We start from the raw sequence: 16,319 nt of genomic DNA on the forward strand, positions 1-16,319 counted from the left end.
GTATAATGAGACTCTGGACCTGGTTCTCAGCAATGTCAGCTCTTTTACTAGAGGAGGGAAGGCTCTCCTTTGTAGCACAGATGGAAATTTTCAAATCTGTTAGTCTGCATGTGAGGCGTGCTTTTGAGGCTCTGAGATCATCCCTCTCCTTAATAACACTTTCCATCGTATGAAGGACCAGCCAACCAGCTTCGCTATACTTGTCATTTTCACAAAACTCCTGGAAAATATCAAATATACGATTGCCAAGAGCATCTCCTTTATCCAGCATGTCATCTACTTTAGGTGCTACTTTAATATTATCTTTGCTATTTCAGACCATGGATTAGTACGGGTAGTAGACGTATCCCCGTCAAGACTAAATAGGTTGGAAAACCAATTTAAGAAATCCATATTTGGTGCCAAAGGGACCAGGTATAAGGCATCATGCAAAAAAAAAAGAATATGTGTGCGTGTGTGTGTATATATATATATATATATATATATACCATAATGAATGAAGGGGGAAGTGCAGAGTGGAGACCCAAGGCCCAAGCGTCGGCCACTGGAGATCCCCTCAGAGAGGGGTTTAGGAGAGGAGATGGGTCAGTCAGGGTGCGAGGTAGTGCCGATGAAGAGCAAAGCTTTCCCCCAGATTCTGGATGCTTCCTCCCCCCAACTACCATGATCCGAATTCTACCTTAGAGGGCTGGATAGGGCAGAGGTTGTACATTGGTAATATGAGGGCTGGAGGCACAGGAAATCCAGGGTGGATGATATCTTCTGGACCAAGGGTGTGAGGGATGATGCTGGGAGAGTATAGGGTGAGTGGGTTGGAAGGGGGAACTGATTACAAGGATCCACATGTGACCTCCTCCCTGGGAGAGGGACGGCAGAAAATGTGGGAAGGGAGACTTGGGATAGAGCAAGATATGACAAAATAACGATGTAACGATGTAACGATGTAACAAAATAACGATATAACAAAATAACGGCGGCAGCGGCGGCAAGGGGCGCAGGGGTTCCTGGGAGGCTCAGCGTCAGGCCCCGGCGCGCGCCCGCCGCCCCTTCCCCGCGCCGCGGCCGCCCGGGCAACTTGTGGCCAAAGTTTGGCCCCAGCCTCAGGAGTGCGCGGGGCGGCCCGCGAAGTTGGCTGTGGCCCCCGCCGCGGCTCGGGCCGGCCCATGGCCCGCGCGCCCCCGCCGGAGCCCCTGGGCGGCCGGGCTCCTGCCCCCGGGGCCCCAGGGCCTCAACGCCAGTGCGCCTCCCCCGACCCCGGGCCCGCGCACGCGTGGGAAAGTTGGCCTGGAACCGGCCCGACCAGTTCCGCCGGCGCGCACACCGGCCGCAGAAGTTGGTGCTGCAAAACTTTTTTGGGGGGTTCCGCGGGAGCCCCCGTGCGTCGGGACCGGATGCGCGCCGGCTAGCGACCCCTGCGCCGAGAGAGGTACCCCCAGAGCGACGCGCAGCGGGGGCGCCCCGGACCCGCGGCCCGGGGGCTATGGCCATGGTGGCCGGAGGCTGGGGCGGCCCCGGCGGCGGTGGAGACGCGAATGGCGTGGACAAGGTGGGTGGCTACCCGCCCGCCACCGAGGACTCGGCCTCGCCCCCGGGCGCCGCCAGCGACGCCGAGCAGGGCGACGAGGAGCGGCAGGGGCTGCAGGTGGACTGTGTGGTGTGCGGGGACAAGGCGAGCGCAAGCACTAGGGCGTCCTCACCTGCCAGGGCTGCAAGAGCTTCTTCAAGCGGAGCATACTCCTCAACCTCAGCTACACCTGCAGGTCCAACCGTGACTGCCACATTGACCAGCACCACCGGAACCAGTGTCAGTACTGTTGCCTCAAGAAGTGTTCCGGTCGGCATGCGCAAAGAGGCCGTGCAGCGCGGCCGCAGCCCACACTCGCCGCCAGGTCCTGGCGCCGCGTCTCCGGCAGCCCCCCCGGGCTTGGCGCTGGCGGAGGCGGTGGGCGGAGACCTCTTCCATGGCCAGCCAGTGTGGGAGCTGATCGCACAGCTGCTGCGCGCCAAGCCCTACCTGGCGGTGGCCGGCCACTTTGGCATGGGCGCGGCGAGCGCCTTCGGCCCGGGCGGCGCGGGCGCGGTGCTGGGCATCGATAACGTGTGTGGAGCTGGCGGCGCGGCTGCTCTTCAGCACCGTGGAGTGGGCGCGCCACGCGCCCTTCTTCCCCGAGCTGCCCGTGGCCGACCAGGTGGCCCTGCTGCGGCTCAGCTGGAGCGAGCTGTTCCTGCTGAACGCGGCGGAGGCCGCCCTGACCCTGCACACTGCGCCTCTGCTGGCCGCAGCCGGGCTGCACACCGCTCCCATGGCCGCCGAGCGGGCGGTGGCCTTCATGGACCAGGTGCGCGCCTTCCAGGAGCAAGTGGACAAGCTGGGCCGCCTGCAGGTGGACTCGGCGGAGTATGGCTGCCTCAAGGCCATCGCGCTCTTTACTCTTGATGCCTGTGGCCTCTCAGACCCAGCACACGTGGAGAGGCTGCAGGAGAAGGCGCAGGTGGCCCTGACCGAGTACATGCTGACCCAGTACCCAGCCCAGCCCCAGTGCTTCGGCCGCCTGCTGCTGCGTCTGCCTGCCCTGCGCGCCGTCCCAGCCTCACTCATCTCTCAGCTGTTCTTCATGCGCCTGGTGGGCAAGACACCCGTTGAGACGCTGATCCGAGACATGCTGCTCTCGGGGAGTACTTTCAACTGGCCTTAGGGCTCCGGCCAGTGACCGACCTCCAGCGACACAGATGCTCGGGGTCCCCAGGCCAAGGATAGGGACAGCCTCCCCAAGTGGCTAACCAGAACCATGACTAGGGCGAAAGATCATTATGTAATATGCAGTAGCCCTTAGTGACCCTGGTTACAATTTGACTCGGAGGCTACTGGACTTCAGAGCCTTACAAGCCTGGAAGGTTTATTTCAGGCACAGCAAGCACATGCCTCCGCGGTGCTGACTTGCGTTCTGCACCTGGATAGGCACCTGAAGTCATTTGGAGAGGATGTCTATGTAAGTTGGTTTTACATAAATTTCTGTGCTGGATTCCTTGTGCTTGTGGATTTTCTTGTCCTTCTTGGTTTGCTGTTATTTTACTACTGAGTTGGCTTTTGTGGTTTTCTTCATTTTGATGAGGTTTCTTTCCTATTTCTTACGACATTCCCTTGATAGTTATTTTCTTATCTAGTGTAAGATGGTCATGTTTCTCTTGTGTACTGCTTGCCTTCCTCTCCATACAGTTTCTTTGCATGTACTTTTCTCCCCCTATTTGCTTCGTGTTTGTCTCCATTGCAGATTGATATTTGTAGCTCTCTCTTTTCAGTCTTGTGTCATATTTGCAGAACTGCTTCACCTTGGTTACTGTCTGGTGGGGACTGCCTTGCTCATTGATCTCAGGTTTATGTTTGCTCTTCCTTTTGATTCTCCATCCATAGAATAGCCTTCGTATTTTTTTATAACTCATTCCGCTGCTTTGGATTTCTGGAATTCTCCTTGACTGAAAATGCCCTTATTTCTTCTTCATATTTTGCTGGATTTAAGATCCTTGCTTGGCAGTTATTTCTTTTAAAGTTTCATATATGTTGTCACGTTGCCTTATGCCTGCAGAGGTTTGTTGAAGGAAAACAAACAAACAGAAAACCACACTCAGCTTAATTGTTTGCTTTCCCTTTGCAGACCCCCTGCTGGGGCTGCTTCCATAAATGTGCTCCTTACAGTTCTGCTCACAGGCGTGCCCTCGTGGCTCTCAGATTTTGCGTCCATGGCTTTATTCTGAGAAGTCCACTCTCCCATGCCATTTTCCCTGAGCCTTTGGATCCCTCTCCTAGGGAATGCTACTGTAGGTCTGATACGTCTGCTTGACTTACTGTAGATGGCCAACCAATGAATGACTACATCAACCCCGCAAGCTCCAATACTGGACAGAGAATCTGTGCTGAGTGGGCCATATCAATAAACTGAGACTTATCAGAGTTTATGTTCCTTGCACAATAATCACACAACCTTTATAACGATCCTGACACATAGTCTGCAGGTTTCTGTCTGCACAAGTTAAGGAATTCTAGAATATTTTTGGGGGGTAGAGCATAGCTGTTCCTGGCCCAACACCTGGGCTTCACTTTGGGAACTTGCTATGAGTTAAGTCTAGGTAGAGGTCTGGAGGCCATAAACCGTGGGAGGTGTTTCCTGGGCCCATGCAGCGGTGTCTTGCTCCAGATACAGCCTAAGCACCATTATCGGCACACATCCCAAACTCAGTCATTTGGACGCATGGGGACCCTACAGGACAGAGTAGACCTGCTCCTGTGGGTTCTGAGACTGTAATTCTTCATGAGAGAAGAAAACCTGGTCTTTTGTTAGGGGAGCTGCCCTTGGTTTGACCTTTCTGCTCTTGTGTTTTGTAGCACAGAGGATGATCACTGTGCCATCAGGGCCAGGGATGAAAACACCTTCTTGGTTCGTAGTGATAGATTTCTCAAAACTTACCGAGAGATGTGGGGTATGTACAGTAGCTTTAGGGCTTGCATCAGACATCAGAACCAATTTAGACAACTCATCTTTTCTCATTCTGTTTCTTTAGAACCTCTCCTGGTCCCGTCAAGTCAACTCTGATGCGGAACAACCCTCTACAACAGGGTAAGCTTCCCCTCTGTGTTCCAGAGACTGTAATTCATTATTGCATTAAAATGTTTCTTCCTTTTGCTGTGGTGTAACACGTGGTTTTGAACTGTTGACCTTGACCTTAGCAGCCAATGCATAAGCGCTATGCCACCAGGGTTCTCTAGAGAAGCAAGACCAAGGATACTTGTATGATACATGTATGGACAAATAGTGATTTATATCCACAATTGCCTAAACAGCTATAGAAGCAGGTAAGTCCAGTTTGGTTCAAGTTCATTGGTCATATATAAGCGGGAGACTTCTCCTGTCTCATAGAGCTACGGGAACTGATGGACATGAAAGAGGAAGATGCAGGAAGAGGGTCTCGGGTGGGGAAGGCAGCGCTGCATGAATCTGAGGTGGGATGAATCAATACAAGTTGACATTCCACTGATGGTTAGTGTGATCAGTAGATGACCTAACAGGAAATTGACAAACCAGATGTAGAATCCAGAAGTGGACAAAGGGAAATGGGCAAGACAAAGCACGCTTCTGCACAGGATTCCTCTTATAATAGAGACGACAACCCAGAAGAGGGCTCATGGGACTTACACCTGATTGATAAGTTGGACTCTAACTCTATTTTCACACAAGCAGGTCCAGCTGACAGAAATTCTAATGATCACAGATGAGAAAGAGAACGTTCAAATGTGGTGCACAAAAGGAAAATTAGGACCGCCTCATTCCTCATAAGACACGATGCTTTCTCATTGTCTTTTCCGATAAGAGCAGAACTTTGTGTATCAGCAATTGACGCCGTCTGGCACTTCTGAGTGATGTAACTCTCTCTATATATGTATCTGATGAATCCACAACTGATGAAAGCGTAGATAGTTGATGGTCCTATGACATTCACATTCAACATCAGAAACCAGCAAGGCACTGTGATCTTGTAACTTGGTTTAGTAGGGAAGCACAAAGAGCTTATGTTTGGGTATAAGATCCCATTTGGAATCTTTACTAGCAAGTTAATTGGATTGACCTTATTACTCTGTGTGTAGATCTATTCACACAAACACTGCGAAAGCACCTTCTTTTGTTGACCCTCCGATTCTTCTTTCATTCGTTAAGCACAACTTAACTGCTCAAATGTTCCTGAAATTAGAATTTTATTGAAGAGTATTATTTTTCGTTTTTCTCTCAGCTCTGCCAATAGTGGTGGGTGGGTCAACAAGAAGAAAGTCCATTCGTGCTACAACTCCAGAAATATCTGGTGTTTAGAGCTAACTGCATACCTCTGAAATCAGAGGTAAATACTGGTTCTGAAACTTGAAGACATAAACAAGGCTCCTTCTACCAGGAAAGAAAAGAACACACTGCCATCCCGGAAGAGATTGTGGAAATTGTAACGTTGTAGCAGAAGCTTACAATAATAAAATGAAACATGATAGTAAAACAAACTCCACTGGAAGGAAAAAAGCCAAAAGAAGATGAAAATTGATGAAATAAACCAAAATTATTAGAGGAACAATCTACTACGTCCATTTTATTTATTATTTTTAGTAGGTTCGTTTTCCTTCATTTCCTTGAATGAGAGTTTTAGACAGGAAAGTCACAGGCAATATAGTTCAATGCAAAGCAGAAGAATTGTAAGCAAAAACTTTAAATTAGTAGAGATGACCAACAATTCAGTTGTAGTAAGAAGCTATTACCATCCATCCCTAGGAGGTAATGACAATGCTATGTGGTGATGTTACTTAAGCCCAGGGGCTGGAAGCCCATATCCAGTGTTGAAATCATGGGGTCAGAACTGGAAGCATAGCGCTGTTTACCACTAGCAGTCTACACAAACAAACAAACAAACAAACAAACCAAAACATCCACAATGAAACTTGTTGAATTGAACTAGAACTCTAAGAGACTATATGAGAAAGACCAACAGTAAAAAAAACTTGATCAGAACAAACTGTGGGTAGCACCGTGAAGAACGGGAATTCCAGAACACTTCCCTGTGCTCGTGCACAACCTGTGCCTGGTTCAAGAGGAAGTCAGGAGAGAGAACAAGGGCACACTGTGTGCTTTAACATCATCAAAGGTTTGTGTCAGGCCTGCATCCTCTAACCCTACTTACTCAGTCTGTATGCTGAGCAAGCACTCAGAGAGGCTAGATTACCTGAATAAGCCTGCACATCAGGACTGGAGGAATCTTTATTAATACCCTGTGCTATGCAGGTGACAACCTTGTTTGGCGAAAGTGAGGGGGATTCAAACATTTGCTGATAAAGTTCAAGGGCAGAAGCCTTCAGCATGGGTTACAACTCAATGAAAGGAAAACGTAAATCTTCATAACTGGACCAATATGTAGCAGGGGATAAATGGAATAAAATGTGAAGTTGGTAAGGATTTCATCTTGCTTGGATCCATAATCAATACTCATGGAAGCAGCCGTCAAGTGACCAAGCTACACTTTGTTTTGGGTCAATCTCTACAACCCCTGTTTAAAGCATTGAGAAGCAAGGATTATACTCTGAGGACTAAGGTGGGCTTGACCTAAACCAAGGTCTTCCCAATGGTCTACTCTGCATGTGAAAATTGCACATTGAAAATGGAAGACCAAAGAAAATCCAACGCACTTGAACCGCGGTGTTGGAGAAGATTATTGAAAGTATATGGACTGCCAGAAGAACGAACAGACCAATCCTGGAAGAAGGACGGCCAGAATGCTCCTTAGAGGCAAGGATGGTGAGTCTTTGTCAAACCGAGGAAGGCCGTAGACGAGATTGCGAGATTGATTGACAGTGACTGTGTCACTGCGAACTCCACCCTACGAACAAGTGGGAGGATGGCACAGGAAGGACCAGGTGGTGTGTTTCCTTCTGGGGAGCTGGGAGTAGGAATGACTTGATGGCCCCTGACAGCAACATCAACTACAGAACAATCTCTCAAACAAGATATTGAAGAAAAGTATAGGTTCATTTATGTAACCTTCAAAATCGGACCAAAATTCAACATCAGAGAGGCATCCATCTACACTCAGTGATTATTAGAAATGGCAGGATAGTGCCTCACTCCAGTGGAGAGAGATGAGGTGAGTGGTTTCAGGAATATTTAAATAAGAACAAATTTTCAAAACAGTTCTTATATATTTTGTTTCCCCTAAGCAAATAACACAAGACAATATTAATTTTATACCAATATGAAAAAAATAAAATACAAGCTCACAGCCTACATATGTAGAGAAATAATTGAAAACATTGACCAGCTTTAGAACAGGGGACTGGAAGTATGTGTGATTAAGAAGGAAAATGCTGATCTTTCTTTGAAGTTTTCTGTTGTCTATGACTTTATTAAATCTCTTCAAATTTCTTTGGAAAAAATGAACAAGTCCAAATAGTTTATAAATAATTCTTCACTGTAGATTCTTGAGTCACTGCTACAGTTCAAAGTGCATGTCCAATTCTAATTTTTCTAAATCGACTAACTTTGTATTTAATTTTTAATGTGTTTCCATTTTAAGATTATTTCTTTATCTTTTAATTTTAGTATTTTAACATTGTATTAACATATAACTCATACATCACACACATTAGTGATTCAAACATCAAGAATTGTGCGATCTTTGCCACAATCCACGTTGGAGTATTTTCAACATTCTTGCATCCATCAGTACTAGCATCCCCTGTCCCCCTGTGTCTTCTAGTGTAGTCAGAGAAACCGATTGAGCTATATGTTTACCTATCCAGAATTTCTGATAAAAATCATACAAAATGGGAAAATATAGCAACCATAAAATAGAACCGAACAGTCTCCTTGCAAAAGTAATTAAAAACTAGGACAGGTTAAAAATGGGTCAAAAGCAAGGATCAACCTTGAAGCCCCTCCCAGGGAGACAAAGAACAGAAAAGTGGGTGAGGGGCGATGGAGGACGATATAAGATTTGGACAAAATGATCTGTAATTTATCAAGGGCTCATGAAGGAGATTCCCAGGGGAAGTGGGGGGAAGAAATGGGGAGCGGATATCAGGGGCTCAAGTGGGAAGAGACTTGAAAATGATGATGGCATTTTTAGGTGCAAATGTGCCTGACACACTGGAGAAATGTATGGATTGTGATAAGAGATTTAAGAGCCCCAATAAAAGTATTAAAAAATGGATCAAGGGGGGAAAATGTTAATATCTAAAATAATTAAAAGCAATCTGCAGCAGGGGTCAGAAAACTCTAACTTATAAGTTCTATGCAGCTCCTTCAGCAAGGATATGTGACTATGATGTAAAATTGAAAATGAAGATAACACCATGATACTTTCATTTATAGTATTACTTAAAATTTTCCTTATTTATAAATATATTTTATAGCTCTTGAATAATTTTTAAATTATTGTTATGTACCACGATGGCTAATGAATATAAAAAAATTTGTTGACCCCTTATCTCAGTGATTCACTTTCCAATTCACCCTGTCTGTGGACCAGATTGTTTACACGGGTATTCAATCAACTGAGGGAATTAACTAGAGGCTCAACGCACAGAAGGTCTACGCAAACGGAGGGGGCTTTCACTGTCATCCTTAGCCTTCTGCTAACCAGGTTTTCAGAATTTAAACTCTAATATAATTCCCTCCTCTAATCTTAGAGTCTACTATTCCAAATCCTTGGATCACACGACTACTTTGGCACTTCACCTAGATGGTTGCTTGTTAAGACAAGTTGTTAAGACACTACATGCTAGATGCTATTGTTGCTGATCACAGGGCACTATCTGATTTCTTCCCCCACACTTTTCTCTAGCACCCAGCTCTTCAGTGATCACTTCATGAGTTTAAGTATGGAGCCACAGTGTAATAACAGTTCTTCGATAAGGGTTTATGGTTAATGCCATATGGAGTAACGGAGACTGAGTGTTTACAGGAGCTGAGACCACCAAATCTTTCTCCTTTTGAAAGGTCTATGGACATAAATTGACACACGTTTTCTTAACTGCCATCCTGGCCACAACTGACTGAGCCCAGGCTTGGCATAATCTGACGTACAGGTTGCTCTTGTCAATTTCTGTGGAGGTGATTCCAACTCATGGCAACTCACATGTGGAGCATAACTGGTCTGGGGTTTTCAAAAGTCTGTTCTTTCAAGACCAAGTCACCAGGTCTGTCTTTGGAGGCTCTCTCCCCAACCTTGTGGCTACGAGGTAGATCATTTGTGCCACTCAGCCACCAAATCTGTAAGTTGGCCAGAAACCCTTCATCAATTCCTTGTGATAGAGAACTGGTTGACTTCAGGCAGCAATGCTGAAGCACAATAATGCGTGAGAGAGGGATGGCTCTGAACCAGCAAAAGCCAAGGTAAAGAAGAGACTGCAGGTGTAGCCCACCAAAGGCTGAGCCCTCTTCCCCACTTGAAACATATTTCCTTTATTATATGTAAATTTGCCTCCCAAAAGTGTTTTTTCTTAAAATCAGCACACTGTTGGGTGCTGATCAGTTCAAACATTTTCTCTAACAGAACAAACAAATGATACACAATTGGTGGCAAGTTGGGTTGCAGTTGCAATGGGGCCCCCAGAGTCCTGAAGGTTAGAGGAACCAAAGAGCTGCAATGCAAATTCTCATGACTGAAAACCAACATCACCGCCATTGAGGTGATTCACCTGCTGGCAATCCGACAGGACAAGGTAGAATGGCCCCTGGGTTCCTGAAGCTGACTCTTCACAGCAGGCCGTAGCCTTCTCCTTCTCCCAGCTAACAGGATGATTGTCACAGGACCAAAGGGGTTTTGTAAAACAAGAATACGAATGAAACGAGAACAAGGCTGGACATACAATATTATTAATAAATCAAGAGATTTTCATATGAAAGTGCAGCACAGAGCTGGAACCAGAGGCCAGAGAGGCACGTGGCTGTTGACAGTAGCATCTGAATGCTTAATAAATTCTAATTACTTAGAGAAATAGACATTAATATTTCTCAGATGAAACGTTAAAATAGCCAAGTCCCTCACGAGGCTCTTGCTTCACTTTCATATAACACACCCCTTGTCCATGATTTTATGAGCTTTTTCTCTCCACCTTCACATCCAAGTTTAACCACACACACAAAAAAAATGCCTGCAACTTTAGTGTACTTGACTGGTTTTAGAAGCAAATAACAAAAACAACTTTGACCATGTAATAATCTTTTCAGGTTAACTTTTCTCAATGCTTTTGAATTTAAATGAATTTTCAGCTCGTTATTTTTATTATGTGAGGCTTTATAGAAATGAGCTAATAGGAATGCACAGTAACCAACAAGGGCTCTTATTTAAGATAAACTCATGACACAGTGGCCTATGCATTGGGCTGATAACCACAGCTTAGAGGTTCAACCTCACCAGCCAATCCACGGCAGAAAGATGAGGCTCTCTTCCTGTAAAGATACAGTCTCAGAAACCTTAAGGAGCAGCACTACTCTGTCCTCAAGGGTTAGTATGGTCAGGAATGAACTTGATGGCAGTGAGTTGTGGGGCAACTAAGAGCCAAAGGGCCTTTATCTTCCTGAATGCAAAAGCAGGGGAGAGAGAGAGGCAATTCAGTGGGTCAGAAAGCCTCCTGCTTAGGCGCTTTGAAGTCTGTGGCTTGAATACAATCTTCTCCACTAACTATCTCTACAAAGGCTCACCAATTTCTGGGTTAAAAGAGTAACGGAGGCAGCCTCCAAACCTAAAATTATCTGACTCCAGGGTCCATGTTTCTTTCTTTCTTTTAATATTTTTCAAAATAAATTAAGTGGAGATTTACATTTCAGATCATCCAATTGGTACATAACAACTTAAACTACTTACCAAAACACTCAGTAGCTTGCCCTGCTGTCCTCATTTGATTTCTCCCCTCCCTCTTATGGAATGCTATCTTCCACTTCACCCAAGGGAACTCTTTTCTACCCCATGTTGTTTCTTTACTCCTTGATTTAAAAAAATACTTTTATTGGGGGCTCTTGCATCTCATCACAATCCACGATTCATCCAGTGGGTCAAGCACATTTGCACATATACCGCCATCACCATTTTCAAAGCAATCTCTTCCCACTTGTGCCCTTGATATCAGGTCCCAATTTCTTCCTCCTCCTTCCTTCCCTCACAAATCATTGATAAGAGATATAGATTATTATTTTCATATCTTATATCATCTACTGTCAGTCACCACCCACTTTTCTGTGGTGCGTCCCACATGGAGGGGATTATAGGTTGATCCTTGTGATCAATTCCCCTCTTCTCCCCGCCACCCTCCCCTAGTCCTCCTAGTATCTCTACTCTCATTATTGGCCCTGAGGGGTTATCTATCCTACATTCTCTGTGTTGTGAGTTCTTATCTGTAGCCGTGTGCATGCTCTGGTCTAATCCGATTTTTGAGGTAGAATTGAGGTCATGATAGTGGGGGGAAGGAAGAACAAAGAATGAGAGAGAAATCCTGTGTTTCATCAGTGCCATACTCACCCATACTGCCTCATCTTTTCCCTGTGACCCCTCTGTGAGAGTGTGTCCAATTGTCTACCTCCCGCCATTCACATTGGGTAGGATTTTGTTCTGGGGCTTAGCTGCCTGATACTTGATCCCATCAATAATTCATGATCATACAGGCTGGTGTGCTTCTTCCATGTGAGCTTCGTTGCTTCTTAGCTAGATGGCCATTATTTACCTTCAAGCCTTTAAGACCCCAGACACTATATCTTTTGATAGCCAGTCACCGTGTTTCATTTTTCCTTCTCATCTGCTTAGTAACCATCAAAGTCGATTCCTTGGGTATGAACGCCTTTGTCTTTTGTAACAGCCAGGGTCCATGTTTTAACCACCCTGCTCATTGCCTCTCATAAACGGACACGTGTCTGAGGAAGGACAAACAAAAAAATTCGTTGTGGCATTTGCTCTGAGAAGGAAACTGGGTGTCCGAAGGCAACCCACCTACCCGGACCACTGTGCTTTTACTACTCAATACTGAGAACCTAAGTGAAAAGGAGATCAAGAATGTGATCAATGTAAACCCGACCAAGGAGAACACCTCCAAGATATATTGTTACTGTGGAGCAAAAACAGACAAACACGAGGTGAACAATAGTGTGCAGAGCACGTTCCTGTTTGGTTTGTTATTATTATTTTAAAGAAAGGATTCTAAGACAATGTTATCTCTTGGAGGGAACAGGGTACCTGACATGTTAGAAGTTGCTTTCCAGGATATGCTCCTGTATTGCCTGGAATTGTTCCTTTAAATTTTTAGTTTTCAAATTATATGATGGATCTTCCTAATAATAAAACAATTTTAAAGAACAAATAAGTCCCGAATTCTTCTCCTTTGTAGCCCTGATCAACGACCCCTCATCTCTCAGAGACTCAGTGTCTTCACCTGTGAAACGGGAGCAACACTGCTTCTTGTAAGATCGCTGTGAGAATAAGCGAGACCCCATGTACGAAGCGTCGGCCCCACGAAGAGGTTCCCTATGTCACTGAACCAGGAAGACACTAAGTTACCATGGTCTCATGACAAGACTATTACCAATGTTTCCCAGTGACTAGGAAGCCAGGATGCCCCAGCCCCGAGTCCCATCTTGTGGAACAGCACTGACCTAGGAGGCAGAGGGTCCCATGTGGCCAAGACTTGCTGCTTTGGATCAGGATGCTCAGTCCCAGCAGTTAGCTGCAGCTGCAATGACAACAGAAACCAGCTCCTTGAGCGCCAACACAGCCCTGCAAGATGAGTAGTGTCCTGTGATGCACAATGGTGGTGCCGGGAAGAGGAATGCCTTCTGAAGGGGTAGGAACTAGTCCTGGTCTGGTTTTGGTGTCTGAACCATAAATAATCTGGTAATTGCTCCTTCTCTTCTATTTTCTGGTAGAGATTGAACTTAGTCTCAGAGCTGGTCTGACACTAAGTCTATGAACTGCTGATTAGAAAACAGACTGTCCATAGGACCCAGGAATCCCATTGCTAGATATATATTCCAGATTGAAATAAATCAACCCTAGAGGAACATTATTAGATGATACGTTATAAAAAGGAAAGCTTTTCACACTCAAAGAATCACTTTCAAGTGTTGCTAGGGTTAAAAGTGGTGGGAATGCAAATTACAAACGAGAGGTTATGCTTATATAAACTTGGGTGAAGGAGAAGACAAGATACAATTAAGAGTGAAGTCAGCCAAAGTGATGGAGTCAAGAGAAAACACTGGCAGGAGTGCAACAGTTAACAGTAATAGAGGGACATTGTTATATACATCATTCAACTATAGTGATTTCCCAGTAAATGCATGGATCAACACACATGGGGAAACCAGTGTGGAGGGAGAGTAGGATTGTATATACGTGCTTACATATATTTGACAGATACTTCTACATGTATGCATACCTTTACTGAAAATGTATCCATGGGGGAAACCAAGAGCAACAGGCATAGCAAACTTGACAATGTTCTACATCCTACTTTGGTGAAGAGTGACTGGGGTCTTCATAGCTGGAGAGCAGCAACTGAAGTGTCATGATCGGTTTCTCCTCATCTCCAGGTAAGGATACTAAAGAAAACTGAAGATGTAGAGAAACAATTACCCCAATGGAGTAAAGGCCCAGAACATCAGCTTTCTCATCTCTGAATCCAGAAGAATTGGATGATGTCCTGCCAACACAACAAACTGCCTGGAAGGAATTACAGACAAGGTCCTCGATAGACCGAGATACAAATGTGAAATAAAACTAACGATCACAAACAAACACAGGAAACAGGCTTACTTCTTGGATAAAGAGTACTGAAGCCCCAGGACTATGGAGATTATGCTCCTTAGAAATCCTTGAGGTCTAGAGCGGATTTTCCTCGTGTGCCTCCATTTTTAACGAAATAAAACAAAACAAACTTGCTGCCAATCGAGTCAATTCTCACTCATAGTGACCCAGTAGGGCAGGGTAGAACTGCTCTGTGAATTTCCAAGTGTAACTCTTTATAGGAGTAGAAAGCCCTTCTTTACCCCTAGTGGTCCCAAACTGCTGGCCTTGTAGATGGCAACCCAAGGCATAACCACTACTCCACCATGGCCATTCGCAATCCTTGATATCTGGAACAGGCTCGATTTTTAGCCAAATAAAAATAGGTCTCAATGGGGTCACAATAATTTCAGGGAAGTAGGGCTTCTATTGGCTAATCAACGACGTGAGGTCAAAATGTCAGCATTTACACAGAGACAAAGTTCAGAAGGGCTAGGAAAGCGGAGGAATGTAAATTCAAACGAGAGATGAACTGGCAAAAGTGAATTTACAGTGTGGTGATTACAATCAATGACAGGACACAGAATGCATATCAACTGTAAAGTGGGACACTAATTTGCCCTGTAAACCTTCACTCAGTCATAATAAAATCACACACACATGTTCCTGCACACACACACAAACACACACACCACAATCAGATAGTCAATGGTGTCCTGGGTCAACAGAGCATAGGGAGGTCAGGTCAATTCTGAGCAGGACTGTGCCTTATCACCTGACTTGAAGGACTTTTCACATCTCATCTTTTGGACGATCACGAAGAGTGTCCAAGATCCCTGAAGACAAGTTGGTGCATAAGCACATAATGGTGCATAAGCACATAGGAAATGTGGTGAAGGAAGCTGATGATGCCTGGCTATCAAAAGATATAGCATCTGGGGTCTTAAAGGCTGGTAATTAAACAAGCAGCCATCTAGCATGGAAGAGACAAAGCCCCCATGGAAGAAACACACCAGCCTGTGTGACCATGAGATGTCGAAGGGAGGAGGTAACAAAAGTTCAGAAACACACGCCCAACTTGATGTGAAGCGGCATGGATGCCCTAGAGATGCAAAACTCACCTGTCCAGTAGTAATCCCACAGTACCACTCAGAAGGAGACACTCAAAGGGGAAAGGATGATTAAGTCAGGAGAAGGTATGGTACTCATGAACCACGTGCTTATCCACCGGTTCGTTAATATTTCCTTCCCTTAGAGGACAGGCTGTGATTTGTTTTACCTCGTTAATCATGTTAGATTCGTGTATGTTCATTTGTGCATTTAAGATCCTTCGGTACATGAAGCTCAGGGTAGGTGACGCTGCAGAAAATGTTACCTGAGTAATGGTTTTCTAAGGGTAAAGGAGGGGGCGGGCATGAAGGAGAGGAGTTTGGAGCAGATAGCACTGATGATTGTATGACCCCACTGGATGGGATTGAACAACAGAATTGTATATAAGTAGACATTGGATTTTAGAAGATATTTCAATAGAACTATTATTTTTTTTTAAAGCAGCATATTGTCCAAACGGATTTGCCTCCACTGTGGTCCTCATCAGAGTTTCTCAAAAGCAACGACAACAACAACAAAATACACAATAAAGAGAACTTAGTCTGGAGATCTAAAGCTGTGGTTCCCAGATTGGGACAAACGGCCCCGAGTAGATGTTGTAACTGTTTAGGGAACCTCAAAAGCAGATGGCTATGTTTTGTCTCGGATTGTGGCCTCTAGTAGAAATGTTTATAATGGCCAGGGGAGGCTGGGACACATTTAGTATTTTTCTGAAAATTTGGCAGTAGGCCAAATTCCTTTGGGAACCTCTGACCTAAATGCAGGAAAGCATCACAGCAATGTACAGCAATCACAGTATGGCAAGCTGACAGACAAATGGTGGCTTGGAGTTCTAGTCTCCCCAATCGTGAGAAAGTAAATTTGTTTATGAAAGCGATCAACCACTGTGGTATTTGTGTTATAGTAGAAGTAGATAAGAT

At 45.3% G+C, this 16,319-nt stretch overlaps 1 pseudogene; it reads left to right on the forward strand.

Annotated features, from left to right (window-relative positions):
* The first annotated feature begins 1,480 nt into the window (after positions 1-1,480).
* On the forward strand, positions 1,481-2,711 carry LOC142422560 (nuclear receptor subfamily 2 group F member 6 pseudogene; annotated as a pseudogene).
* The last annotated feature ends 13,608 nt before the right edge of the window (positions 2,712-16,319 follow it).

The sequence above is a fragment of the Tenrec ecaudatus genome, chromosome 12 (genome assembly GCF_050624435.1).
Source record: "Tenrec ecaudatus isolate mTenEca1 chromosome 12, mTenEca1.hap1, whole genome shotgun sequence".
Lineage (NCBI taxonomy): Eukaryota > Metazoa > Chordata > Mammalia > Afrosoricida > Tenrecidae > Tenrec > Tenrec ecaudatus.